Source organism: Pelobates fuscus, chromosome 4 (assembly GCF_036172605.1).
Source record: "Pelobates fuscus isolate aPelFus1 chromosome 4, aPelFus1.pri, whole genome shotgun sequence".
NCBI lineage: Eukaryota > Metazoa > Chordata > Amphibia > Anura > Pelobatidae > Pelobates > Pelobates fuscus.
This window is the reverse complement of record NC_086320.1, coordinates 307,857,355-307,871,619: the sequence shown is the minus strand read 5'-3', so window position 1 is coordinate 307,871,619 and position 14,265 is coordinate 307,857,355.

Genomic DNA, 14,265 nt, shown 5'->3' with positions numbered 1-14,265 from the left:
TGCTAAGAACATCTAGGGATCTAAAGTGATATTTATGGACAGTTTATGCAATAAACGTATGCTATCCTTCTTATTTTTTTAGTTGGAACAAAGATTTTAAAAAAGATGAAAACCCCTATTTATCTGTTTAAAAATATGATAAAATAAGATAAATGTGATAAAGTTTACTGAACATTTAGACATGCCTCAATTTTCGGTTGGACCATCTTGTATACATTAGGCTTTCTTAACATAAATATTTTTTTTTTCGTGAGAGTTAAAATGGTGATTGTATATACTATAGAAGTGGCAATTTTGTCAAAACATTTCCACGGAATTTCAATGATACAATAAGAGTGTATAGATTGCTTCCATATGACAGATTTACAGTAGTCAAAATTCATCAAACTCAATCATTAGACATTCTGGATTCTGCAAGAATGTACTATCTTACCATAGCCATTTTGAGATTCGTACTCTAAGAGAATCTAAAGAAAATTATGAATTATTGTCAATAAATTATTTCAACTATATGAAGCATATGGTACAGTCACCATTTGATAGCTATTAACTTACAGTAGGCTATAATATAAATCATTTTCTTATGGATTAATACCACTGAAAGCAATATCAATGTGTTGAGTGTATAGTTGATTATGTAGATTTGATTTCCAGATGCATAGAACATTTTTGCTTACTGGCAAATACCAACATCAGTGATACAGTAGAGTTTTGTTTTTTTTTGTTTTTTTTAAAAATGGAGATCTTCATTTTATTTCAGAGATATCTATAGTTTTGCTTTGGAGTCTGTTTTGCATTTGTTTTTCTATTCTAAGCTAAGCCAACAAGTCATTTCTATGTCATTTTAATAAATGATTTTACTTAAAAGAAAGAAAAAAAAACAGATTATTTGCTCTCTAAATTCACTTAGAGTACTATAGAGATTCCAAGATGCTACATGCGTGCCAAAGTTTTGAAAATGTATATATTCACAAGGTTATGGATCCTCAGAAATCACCCAGCCAAGTTTGTTCAAGCTTCAGGGACTAAATTAGTGTCAGATTTCTGATAAACAAAGATGCATCTGGACTTATCATTCCTCCCAGATGTTTTGAGAATAAAATTCCACATTTAAGAGCTAAATAAAAAAAGACGTTATAGCTTTTTTTAGATGAGACAAAGAATGAGATAAGGCAAGGCTAACTCATGGTGACTATCACATCATTTTAAGAACCTTCCATATAAACATAGATTTATCTTACTCCTCAAAGAATGTAATAAATAAAAACTTTACATTAAGCGACCTCACTACCCATCAGAGTTTAAAGCGACATTCTAAGCACCATAACTATAACCATCAAATCACTAAGCACGAATGTCTGGTAATTCTCCTGAGCTAAGCTCTGCAGTGCCAGTGGAGAAGGGAAAGAAAAACGAGTCTATCAATACCCAAGGCATGGAAGCCAAACTATATTGGGAAAGGTAAAACTTAACTTTTAATAAAATACAGTCAAAATATCCTTTATACCAGAAAAGAAATCAAAGAACAAATTATGTACATCTAAAGTCAAAAAAATCAATTGTCTCCGCTTTGTACTTACCATAGTAGTTGAGCTATCATTCTGTATACCGACGTAACCGTTATCCTGCACCTTATGTCTCTTTTATTGTTACAATCATTTTGGTATTATGTGGGGGAGGGATTGCCCATTGATAGGTACAGAGGCTTAGGCTTTTGGATTAAGGGGTGCCCTCGAAGGCACAGTTGTACCATTGTATATCGATCTACTTTCTACTAGTGCATAGATATACCGGCACTCATACTATTAGCTTAGTTGTTACCTACCATTGAATGTTACCTATTCCGTTATTATCGGCACAGACACTATTATTGCATACATTGTTATATTCTCGGGGATTGTAGGAGATATAGACACGGGCATGTGAGGCAACCATCCTGGACTAGCATTATAATTTTTCCCCCAAGAGTTATACCCACACAGGGTTCGATATGCAGTGCATGTCGCTACTGCACTGATCGGATGCTAGTACCTATGTTTGCAGTCTATAAACATTTACCAAGGTTACAGATTTTATTTACCAGCCAGTGTTGAGTAGTGGAACTTCAGGTGGTTAACTGAATTAACACTAACAGGATTTAGCGATCCTTGTTTCCACACTTAGTCATTGTTTAGGGTTTATCCTCTCTTTTTTTTCCCTAGCTAGCACTTGTTGGTTACTATTCAGCTTTGGATTTTTTTTTTATTTTAGATGTATATAATTGGTGCGCCAGGGCACTCGTGACATCCTTCACAGAGTACTGTAGTGGTTATGGTGCTATGGTGTTCCTTTAAGATTTCTTGATACAGTGTATATTAGTTATGGTATATGCTCCATTGGTTATTTTAGAATGAAGTTTTATGCTAGCCAATAAGAATAGCACTATACTTTTAGAGAAGTCAACTTCTAAATAACATAGATAAAAGGTATGGTATAAAGCAGGGGTCCTCAAACTCTGGCCCCCCAGGTGTTGCTGAACTACAACTCCCATGATTCTTTGAATTACATAGATAGCCAGAGAATCATGGGAGTTGTAGTTCAGCAACATCTGGGGGGCCGGAGTTTGAGGACCCCTGGTATAAAACATAGATGTGGCTTCTTTCTCATAAAGAATATTTCTACAGCTATAGCAAACATTTCAAACATTTCAAACACTCACGGACATTAAGGTGTTACTTTAACTAAGGTGAACTTTTTAACAGGTTGCAGCTTGCTGAAAAATAAATTACTTCCTGAAAACCATAAATTATTGAAGACTCTTGTATGTTCTAAATGGAAATCTATTGCATGACTGATTGATTTTTTTTTTTTAATTAACAAGAATTGTACTAAATGAGAATGTTATGAATACAAATTTGTTTTTAATATCCCCCTGAACAAAATAAATAAATAAATCCAAAAGTCGGCCGAGTTAAATGTGACACAAAAAATATGCACCCACTCACTGTAAATGAGTGCATTTTATATTCTACTTTTCCATGGTGAATATATGGTGAAATGATAACCATTGTCACTATGTACTATAGCCCCCATAAAATAAGTAAATGTCCTTCATGCCAGAAAGGCTTCTTTATCAAGGTATGCACACAGTCTCAGCCCCAACAGCACTGAGTGGGCGACTTTTAAAGGAACATTTTAGAGTTAGGAATAAATTATGAATTCCTAAACTAACGTGTCTCTCTTCCCTGGCGCACCACGGCCGTGAAAGGATTAAAAAAAAAAAAACCTTTATTTTAATTTATTTATCCGATGTCCTTCAGCTCTGGGTCAGGCTCCTCCACCAATGCCAGCCGATCAGGGAAACTGATACGCATGCACGTAACGAACTACCTCAATTTTATTAAAAATATGTGCAAGCTGAAACACTGCACATATATACTTTTATGCTCATGATGGTTAGAGTAACAATTCAATCAATGCACAGCTGTGGTTGCAAATAATTCACTTAGCTCCTCTCAACTCTTACTGAATTCCTTACCAAAACTGCAAGGTATCTATAAGGATTAATGCTTAACAATCAAGTCCCATATCATAATGTACGTGTTTTAATTCTTCCCACGGTATAATTCCCTATCAAATATGTAAATCGAGGGATTACAGCAGGAATAATTGAGTGATTGCAATAGGATATTTTTTCTATGACACTAAAAAAAAAGTCCAAAGAAAATTGTTTTAAAATAGTTGCGGAAAACAAATTTAGTGTTTTATGCAAATTACTCATCTTGTGCTCTATTTAGACTCGCTTTCAGCTTAAACAGAATTACTCATTACCATGAGCAGGTGGACTAACCCCTTCACTATCAAGCACATAAAAAAAATATTAACATAATTTTTTTTTATTTTTTTTTAAACAATGGATATATAGCAAACATATTGAAGCATATCATAAAACAGCATTTTTATGTATAGATTGCTTTTCAGCCAAACATGAAAATTTAATTGATGTTGTATTTTCTGCTTATTCGTTCATACTTTATAAAACTTTTGGGAGAAGGAAAAACTCTAGGCCAGGGGTGCCCAAAAGGTAGCTCCCTAGATGTTTTAAAACTACAGCTTCCATGATACTTTCTCATTCTAAAGGCATTCTAAAGGCATGCAAAGCATCATGGGAGTCGTAGATCTACAACATGTAGGGATCTACATTTAGGACCCCCCTGCTTTAGTCAGTATAGATTAACCCTTATGTTAAAAATGTTTCACACAGATTCTGAAACGTTTGTATAAAAGCAAAACAAACTGCGTTTTCTTACATATAGTAGGTGTGACAAAATAGATAAATAAAAATGGTCAAATAGCCATCTTATAGGTATTTGCAAGAACCTTGAAGGCATTAGGAGCAGTACAGCTTACATAAATGGCAAAAGAATGTGGATTTTTTTTACCCATGGATTTTTGTTATAAGTTCTTTAAGATAATAAGTTCTCTAAGATGTTTCTGTTCAAAATGTCCATGACATTTTCCTGAACGATGTGCAGATTATTCTCTCATCATAAATATAGCACATAGAGCAGCTTCTCCGATACGATTAATAGAATTGGCACAGCACTCATTCTAATGTCATCAATGATGTGGGTCATGGCTTCTGTCTAGCAGATGTACTCTGATCAGAAAATATCAAGAAGACACACAGTCCTTGACTATTACAGGTCTGAGCTATACGATAATTTATGAGGGATTTTTCTTTACTACTTTTGCACGCTTTATGCCCATGAGAAAAGTGCATAGAGGGCATCTGTGATTTTTCAGACTAATCTGTCCCTTTTGCAAGAGCCGTACATGGAAAGGGGAAGAATTCATGATCACATGATTTCACAGATATTGTGTAGCATGGAAAAGGCATCTGAACCTAAATGTCAAGTTTCTCACAATAAGCATATATTCAGCTTTTATTTGATCCATGTAAAGTGAGATTATAAAGTTTATTGTATATTTTATTAATACTTTAAAATAATCCTTTAAGGAGAGTAAAAACTTAGACCAGGCATACATGCTGCTGATGAAGCAATGAGGATTTTTAAAGGTGGTCTAACCCAAACTGATATGGGAACTGTGTCATAGCGCAAAATATTGAAAAGAAAGCTTAGCAGAACCTGAATGGCAAGCCAAGTACAAAGCATTCAACTAGAACAGGGGCCATATAAGGCCCGCAAAATCATTTGGTCCAGCCCGTGGAGAGCCAGCCCTGCTGTCTGCCTTTTTGGGGGGATCTCCCTCACTGGTCTCCGGGCAGTTTGTAAAGAGGGAGGGAGCTTTGACCCGGGAGCCTGCTGGATAGGAGGAGGATCTTGGAGGCTGTAATCCTCCGACGAGCAGGCGGGTTGGAGCGTTACCAGGAAGGATACATTGAGATTTCTTTTGTTTTCAAGTATGTCCTGGCTTATAACCATCTGCCTTTATCCTTCTCTCCCCGGTTATTCACAGGGTTCTTCACTTAGGTGAGAATTGCAGGAAATTTTAAGTGAATTCAAAATTAATTTCAAAATCTAAGGCAAGATGGCGAAATTAAATCAAATTCTCAGAGATAACCCTGTTTTCAGTTTGGTTATTTTAGGCTTGAATTTCAAATTCTCTTTGAATTCCCTTTTAATTCCCAGCAATTCTCACTTTAGTAAATAATCCTGATAATAATCATTTTTAAAGACCAATGCAAAACCCTAACTACGGAATAGCAATGCCTGACATTATGTCACATCATGACTATAGTTTTATAGGCAAGGAATGAAGGGAAATAAAATATTATTTCCTGTTTATGCGAGACTAAAAAGAAAAGGTATGCCCGATATGTAAAGCCTTCAAGTCCTTTATCCCCTCCTCTAGCAAGCACTTTTTTTATTGAACAAATATTAGGAAAACATTAATTTAAAGAGAGAATGCATACCTAGCATATAAACATATCATAACACAGAAAGTGCATACATTGATTTGCAGAAAAGCTTAAAAATTTAATTTATATAAATGTGCACCATTATATTTCATTTATTTGGGAAATTATCAGCTTTAGACAGTATGCAATATCCACTATCTTGCAATATTTCACACATGGTTAGAAATGTTTTCTTACATACAGTAAAAAGTGACAAAACTAGATTTAAAAAAATGGTCAAATACCCCTGCAGGCATTACTAGGAATACAACTTACTAAATATGGCAAAATAATGTAAAATGAACAGGGCAGGACTTAGGCCTTTAGGCCCCCTGTGCAAACAATCTTCACAGCGCCCTTCCCTGGCCACACCTCTCCATTCAATTCCGACCACCATTTGAAATCTCTCATTCTTATTAACCTCAAAAAAATTAACCTATTTTTTTCTATATTTTTTCCTTTTTTTGCTTTTCTCACCTATTTGCTCACTGGGTATGAATCTATTACTCTTGATTTGAATGATTCAATAAAAGTTTTTTTTTTTATATACAGTTAGCAGTGGCAACCAGACCATGGTCCATGGGGGCTTTATGCTCCTGAGATCTTTTCTATTTTGTTCAAAAAAATCAGACAGCATGATGAAAATATTTTTTTTAAATCACAGACATAAAACTTGTAAGTGCACTAGAGGAAAATTATTAAATAAAACAACAGTACACAAACTAAGGTTTTAAACAATAATGCGTTAGTATATTAGTTTGACAATTAAGTTGCCGATACACAGTCCTGAAAATAAAGTGTTAGGATGTCATGTTACGCAGAACCTTTTTTCAAGTGCGCCTGGAGAAGTAGAAAAAAAAATAGTGCACTAAACTGGCAGGACTGGTCGCTAAAGTGAGCGTCGGTGGGAATTCAAAGTGAATTGCAAATGTAAGGCCAAAATAGCCAAACTGAAACCAATATTGACCTATAGATTGTTTCACTTTGAGCATACACCGATGTCCACTTTAGTGAATAACATAGCTAGACTGCAGGTTACACAGTAAAATAGTATATTTTACAGCATTATTCAGTAAAGTGAGAATTCAAAGTGAATTCAAAGAGAATTTAAAATTTAAGGCCAGAGTAGCTGAAATGAGGATTTTTCAATTTAGTAAATTTTGACCTTAAAAGAGCACCACAGTATTACAAATCTGTATTCCTAATTCCTAATGTTATACTGTTCCAGTTCCTAATGGTAAGAATGTCATCCCCCGACCTCCACCCAGTGCAAAATAAAGCTAAAAAAAAAATGATTTAATCAACTTGTTCCAGCATCAAGGCTCCCTCAGCGATGCTCAGCTATCCTCCCCCAGCTCTGCCTCCTCCGTGATGCCCAATCCAATGCTCCTTATTTTTAAATGCATTTAAAATTCATGTAGCAAATTTGATCAATTTCTGGATCCCTATTTCAATGCTGACAGTGAAATGGTAGAGTCCATTCACTCCTCCTCTACCCTAAATGTAAGAATGGTATCACCCAGTGAAACTTCCTGTATTGTTTGAAAGCTGGTGGTAAGTTAATTTACATTTAATTAGTGACTAGTGGCTTCTGGCAGAGAAATGTGTTCTGCTATCAGCTGGTAATCATGAATATCGTATATATTACAGAGAGTGAGACTTTATGAACTTTTAGTGAGTGCAAAGCTGCAATTTGAAAGATGTCAATAGCTCATAGTAGTGCACATGGTGATACCAAGCACTTGCATTATAGACAATAGAAAATCTTATGCAGCAGGATCTTATATGAGAGGATCTAATATATTAGATCTTATATGATAGGATCTAATATGTTATATATATAGGATCTAATATGTTAGTACAGCAATAGAAAGCCAGCTCCACTAGGCTCAGTCAATTGCCTTACTATACACGAAAGCACTACATTTTATGGTTGCCCAGTTTAAAGCTCAGGGATTATTCCAATACAGAGCTGCACTAGATAAAATCAAGGATCTTTGTTCTGGAAAATATCTGCTTAATTACTGAAGCTCCACAGTAGGATTCCTCCCAATTCTGTAGAACTGCAGGAAGGTTTATCTGCTTATGTAATGGCAAGTTATGGCATCATATTAACATCCAAGACCTATGCCACTTGCCAGCTATTGTTAATTTGCTTAGCATGTTTTCTGAGTCAGTGTGTAGTTTCAGATTATTATTAGTCTAATTACAGATCTCAAAATATAAGGACAGATACAGAGCCAGGGGCTCTGTGCCAAGGATAGCTACTATTCTCGGTAAGAGGATGAAGGTTATCGTTATTGAAATGAGACATAAAGGCGAGCAGACGGTACAAGATATCATGCCAATGAAGATTGCTATTCTTGGAACTGGATTAGGCTTATATTTATTTATATAAATTAATTATGATAGAATGATAGAACTGAGTATCTCTTTTGATATCTTAGGAGGGATAGGAAGATGGAAAGTTTAGATTTAATAAGCACTTCAACTATTTTAACAAAATAATCCAGTATCTTTTAGCTAATGAACTCATACTTGGAAGATATATGTGCAGCTGCAAAGTACAGCTGGTGCAGTCGGCGCAGGCGCACCTAGGCCCACACGCTCAGTGTCCCATCGGGTGACCCATGTACTTAGGGCCACCCAGTGTTCATGTGTCATCAGGTGCCTGCAGCACTTTAACAGCACAACTGGGCCCCTCTCATCCCGGCAGCAACGCTGGAAGGAAGTGAGAGTCTACCAGCAGAGGATAGGAAACTGGAGAGTGGCTAAAATTTTGACCAATATGTTTGTCTGTGTGTGTCATTGTATGTCTGTGAATCTGTATGTGTGCCTGTATGTGTCTGTGTGACATTGTGTGTATCTGCATGTGTGTCTTGTGTTTCTGTTTTTATGTTTGTCAGTCTGTCTATCTGTGTTTCTGTGTATCTGTATGTGTCTCTGTATGTGTATCTGTGAATATGAATGTGTGTATCTGTGTGTCTGTGTATCTGTGTACAAACACACCATTAAAACACTAACATTATACATAATTACACACCTGCATTTAAAAATCAACACTACACACAAATTTATGCCTGCACTAAACCATCAACACTACATACAAACACAACTGTACATTCACTCGCACATACTCCATACAAAAACATGCTTACTTTCAAACACACAAACTCTGCTTTATGCTGAATACAACCCGGTAAGGATGGGTAAATGGTAGATCCCCAGCTGGCAAAGCATTTGGGGAGAAGCACGACAAATGAAAATGAAGCCCATGGAATAAGCAAAGCTAGGTGGAATGGGCCTTGACAGAGCTAGGAGGCAGGCCTATGGAGGAGTGTTCTTGATTGGTCAATTGTAATAAGGGGAGTGGCTTAGCCATATAAGTATTCGCCATTTTAAAATTGGGTTCCATTTTAATTCGAAATCTTTACCTGTTGTTAGCTGTTGCTGGCTTCTGGTTGGGATTTCTTCTTTTTGTCTTTCAGATGGATTCCGTGGCTGAGAGTGATATGGCAGCGATCCTCGAGGGCGTGAAGGCGGCAATCCGGCAGCATGGCACGGCTTGGATGGAGCAGCAGCTGGGGGCAGCACTGAGCATGGCGGGTCCGTCGGCGGCGCCGGCGCGGAGGACTTCGCGCCGGACCAGGCCTCCACAGCGATTGAGCCCTGAGGCCGGTGCTGGCGCGGTTAGGAGTCGCAGCCCGTCAGCAGGCGGGACAAGGACCGGCACTAGGAGAGGTGGTGGCTGGGCTAGGATCCGCGGAGGTAGCGGCCCGGAGGCGACCGCGCAGCCAGGTCGGCAAGCAGCATCTGAGGTGTGCGGTCAGGACAGGATGGCGCCTAGGACCTCGGAGGCAGCGGGCTCGTTATCGGCAGCGGGTCCCGTTGGGAGCAGGGAGCAGCCTGCAGGACGGAGTAGACGCGGTGAGTCGCCCCCTGGGTCAGTTAGGGCAAGAAAGGGGAAGAAGCAGGGGTTGTCAAATGAGGCCCTCTTAACCCGTTCAGGTTCAGCGAATGATGGGGCAGCCAGTAAGGGCTTGGACAGCGGGGGACAGTCAGCACCTGCCGCACATTCCCGGGCGGGTGGGGCGGCATCCGGAGCACGCAGCGGGTTGCAGCAAGCGAGGGCTAGGCCGCAAGCGCCCCTTCCATCCGCGCAGCGGCCGCAGGTGACAGGTGATAGGACTGCTCATAAGGCACTAGTGACGGGTGGCGGGGTCGCAACAGGCAGTGGCATGGCCCCCTCCAGAACTGGCACTGATATGGGGCGCTGTAGGCCGGCGGATCAGCGGGCGGGTAGGGAAGGCCGCGCTCAGGATAGGTTGGACAGCCCCGTTAGTTGGCGCAGGGACCGGGGGGGTGATAGGGGATCCCGTCATCGCTCCAGGAGTAACCGGCGTAGCAGACAGCGCAGCAGCAGCGGGGAGTCGTCGGTTGGGCAATACCGCGGCTCTCCCGTTCGGGGTCCAGTCTCGCGGGGGAGTGCATCTAGGTCGGTGAGCAGGGGCTCTCCTGACAGGTGAGACAGAAGTTCGTCCAGGGACAGGTGTGGCAGAAAGGGCCGGCAGGCCAGGAGTAGCAGTACGCATAGGAGCGCGAGGGTTGAGGTTAGGGAGGATTTGGATTCTGAAGACGGCCTCCCCAGTTGTGCTTCTTTTGTCCACAGGTCACGGGATGTCGGGTCAGCGGGCCGTAGGAGGCCTAAGGACGGCGGAGAATTCGCAGCAGCATCGCCAGGCCCATCGCATGGCGGACTTCGGGATGCAGCCCCAGGATCAGCAACACCTCGGGGTTTGGTCGGTGAGTTGCACAGTACACCACACTCTGGAGATTTATTAGAGGGTTTAAAATCTTTCCTTACATCTTGGAGTTCAGGGCTGGATAAGGGGGCTTCTTTTAGCAGGGCTTGGTTGCCAGGATCGTCGGGTTTGGGGTCGGGGGCGCTTCCGGGCCCCGAGCGGGCGGGGAGCGGGGCAGGTGAGTTGACAGCAGCGTTAGGGGGGTCAGTAGCCTCAGAAGTGGCTGTGGAGAGGGACACGCTAGTGGGGGAGATTCCGGATGCAGCACGGCAGAACGTACACGTGTCGTTTGCGGGTCCGCTAGGGTGTCACCTTAAGATGGAGGTTAAAGAAAGGTTGTGGAAGGGTGAATTTGTGGAGATCTTCTCCCTTCTCCCTTTAGATGAGTACCTGGATTTAAAGGAGGAGGATAAAAAGGACGCTAAAAAAGAGGAGGAGGAGAAGCGGCGTCGGTATAGGAAAATCCCGAAAACTTTCGGGAATTGGTTGCGAGCATTTTGCATACTGGCGAGTGTGCTGGGGGAAAAGGCCCCTGAGAAATGTTCCCAGCTGTTTTGTTACTTAGACGGGGTGTGGGAATCTTACCGCACGTACGGGGGGCTTGCCTGGTGGCGGTACGATGAACAATTTCGCCAGAGGCTATCAGCGAATCCAGGGATGAGATGGGACCAGATGGACCTACCATTATGGATGAAGCTGATGATGTCCCAAAAGGCGGCCCCCTTTCAGGGGGGGGCTGGCGCCGGTGTCTCTTCCACCGCGTCGGCTGGGCAAAAGAAGGGGTTTTGCTGGCTCTATAACGAGGGCCAATGTAAGTGGGGTGCCTCATGCCGCTTTAAGCATGAATGCTCCGGTTGTGGAGGGGGGCACAGTTACAACAAGTGTTTCAAGCGGGGTAAGTCTGCAGCACCTAGCTCGGCTGGAGGGGCTTCGGCACCATCCGCTGCCGCTGGGTCGGTCTCCAGTGAAGGTAGACGCGATGCTCCCGTGGCTAAACAGCTACGGTAAACGAGACGATGCCAGTTTGTTGTTTGAGGGATTTACGAAGGGTTTTATCATTCCCTTCCGGGAGCGGGTGGTGGCACCTCGTTTCCGTAATCTGCGCTCCGTTGGCGAACATCATGATGTAGTGTGTGAGAAATTGCTTCATGAGGTTCGCCTGGGCCGGATGGCGGGGCCGTATAAAGTGCCTCCGCTGCCTGATCTCAGGGTTTCCCCTCTAGGCCTAGTGCCAAAGAAGGAGGCGGGAAAATTTCGCCTCATCCACCACTTGTCATACCCGAAAGGGTCATCGGTCAATGATGACATTGACGGGGCGCTCTGTTCTGTTTCCTACGCATCATTCGACCAGGCGGTCGAGCTGGTACGGGAGGCAGGACGCGGAGCGTTGTTGGCTAAGGCGGACATAGAAGCGGCTTTTCGCCTTTTGCCCATCCACCCAATGTGTCAGCACTTATTGGGTTGTTTTATCGATGACAGCTATTTTGTGGATCTGTGTCTACCCATGGGTTGCTCCATTTCATGTGCGTACTTTGAGAAATTTAGTACGTTCGTGGAATGGGTAGTGAGGAAGGAGGCGGGCACCAAGTTTGTGGTCCATTATTTGGATGACTTCCTGTGTGTGGGGCCGGCCGGCTCTGACGCTTGCCGTTTCCGGTTGCGGTGTTTGGAATGGGTTAGCCAGGTTTTTGGGATACCTCTGGCTCGCGACAAGACTGTGGGGCCTGTTACTTGCCTTAGTTTCCTAGGACTTGAGATTGACACGGTCGCCGGTGAATGTAGGTTGCCAGCGGATAAGTTGGAGTCCCTGCGCGACGCTATTTCAGAGTTGCGGGGGGCAAGAAAGGCGACCCTGCGAGATATTCAATCGCTGTTGGGACAGTTGAATTTCGCTTGTCGCATTATTCCGGTGGGTAGGGTGTTTAACCGGTTCCTAGCCAAAGCCACGGCGGGAGTGCGGTCCCCCCATCATTTTATTAGAGTCACCGCTCCGATCAAGGAGGACTTGGGGGTTTGGGAGACCTTCCTGAAGGATTTTAATGGGAAGGTCTTTTTTCAGGGAAAAGAGTATTGACTCGCCCGAGTTGGAATTCTTTACCGATGCATCTGGGAGTGTGGGCTTCGGGGCCTACTTTGCGGGTCAGTGGTGTGCGGAAAGATGGCCTGAAAAATGGGCAGTCAGCCCGCTGATTCGGAACTTGGCTTTCCTCGAGCTGTTCCCATTGGTGGTGGCACTCTCGTTGTGGGGCCAGGTTTTACGCAATAGGAGAGTGGTTTTCTTTACTGACAACATGGCTGTTGTGGAGGCGGTGAACAACCTGTCAGCGTCCTCGGTCCCAGTGGTCCGCTTGCTTCGTCGGTTTGTGTTGTACTGTATGCAGTTGAACATTGTATTTCGTGCACGTCATGTCCCAGGTTTCTTAAACGTAATTGCGGAGGCTCTTTCTCGCTTTCAGTGGGAAAAGTTTCGGGCGGAGGCCCCGACCGCACAGGAGGAGGGTCTGCCATGTCCGGATCAGATGTGGCGGCTCGGGACATCTTGCTTGGAAGACTGATCAGGGATTCGTTGGCCCCGGGCACGTGGGCAGCGTACAGTAAAATATGGGAAAGGTGGGACGAAGCAGTAGGCTGTACAGGGGGCATGGTATCGGCAAAGGTACGTTTAGAGACTTTATTATGGTTACTCTGCCGGCTGTTCGCAGGGGGTGCTTCCCCGGCAGTGGTTGGTCGAAACTTGGCTGCCCTAGCGTTTCTCTTCAAGCTCCGCGGGTGGGAGGATTTGACGAAGTCGTTTATTGTACGGCAGGCGGTTAAAGGTTATCGCAAGGGGAGGTCTGTCCCTGACGGTAGACGGCCGGTGTCTTTCACGGTGCTTCTGCAGCTTCTGGGGGCCTTGCCAAGTTTGTGTTTTTCGCTGTTTGAGGTCTTGCTATTTAAGGTGGTTTTTGTATGGGCCTTTTTCGGGGCTTTTCGGGTGAGCGAGATTGTGAGTGGGAGTAAGCTTAAGCAAGGGGGTCTTCAGTTCGAGGACGTGGAATTGGGGGTAGCAGAAGTAGCTATTCGGCTACGGCGCTCGAAGACTGATGTCTTTGGGAGAGGTCGGACGATCAAGCTGTCTGCTATACCTCAAGTGGAGGCTTGCCCGGTGGGCTGTGCTCAGCGATATGTGGAAGTCCGCCCTGAAGGGAGGGGTTCCTTTTTCCGCCATGCTGACGGCTCGGCGTTGTCAAGGTTCCAATTTACTAGGGTGTTTAAGTTGGGTTTGGAGCGCTTGGGCATGGATCCCTCGCAATTTGGCACCCACTCATTCAGGATCGGGGCTGCCACGGAGGCGGCGAGATTAGGCTTGGGGGACGAGCTGGTTAAAAAAATTGGGAGATGGGAATCGGTTAGATTCCGTTCATATGTACGACCTGACCTGTTATTATAAATCATGTGGATGTTTTGGCGGTACAATTCAGGTTGGCCGTGGTTATAAGTTATTTCCTTTCTTTTCAGGTGGAGTCGCATGGATAGTAGGCCATTCATATGTCTACTGGGCTGAACGGAGGGCTGCAGTTC